Genomic DNA, 535 nt, shown 5'->3' with positions numbered 1-535 from the left:
TCTGAGACTATTGCATCACAAAATCAAATTGAAAAGGTAACCTTTGTTTATTAACATGTCTGAATGCATCTCCAAATTACCTTCATTGCTACCACTGGTTTATTGTTTTTCTGTAACTATTGATTATTCTTTAAAAAAGAAACCAAAAACTCTTTTGAATTACAAAGCCTTGGAATTCAACAAAACTGGGTATTATATTTCTATTCATGTTACATAAGGAAAATAAGGTAAAATTTTCTCAGTGAACATTCTTCCCTGATAGCCCCCTTGCTCTTTAACCTACTCTTCTTTACCCAGTAATCAGCTGTGCTTATGATTATGCCTATTTTTGTGTGTTCTAACAATACATGTTTCTGAGGATTTATTACCAAGGAATATTATTTCTAAGTTTATCCGAGGCATGGGTTATGTATTTGAAAATACCGACAAGTTTGGTTAGGCTAGGCATTTAATTATACATATTCCATAGCTAAAATATCTGTCTTAAAATACATAACAATGTAGTCATATAACGATGTATTTTAAAGTTACACTC

This window comes from Excalfactoria chinensis, chromosome 5, assembly GCF_039878825.1.
Source record: "Excalfactoria chinensis isolate bCotChi1 chromosome 5, bCotChi1.hap2, whole genome shotgun sequence".
Lineage (NCBI taxonomy): Eukaryota > Metazoa > Chordata > Aves > Galliformes > Phasianidae > Excalfactoria > Excalfactoria chinensis.
This window is presented reverse-complemented; position numbering follows the sequence as displayed.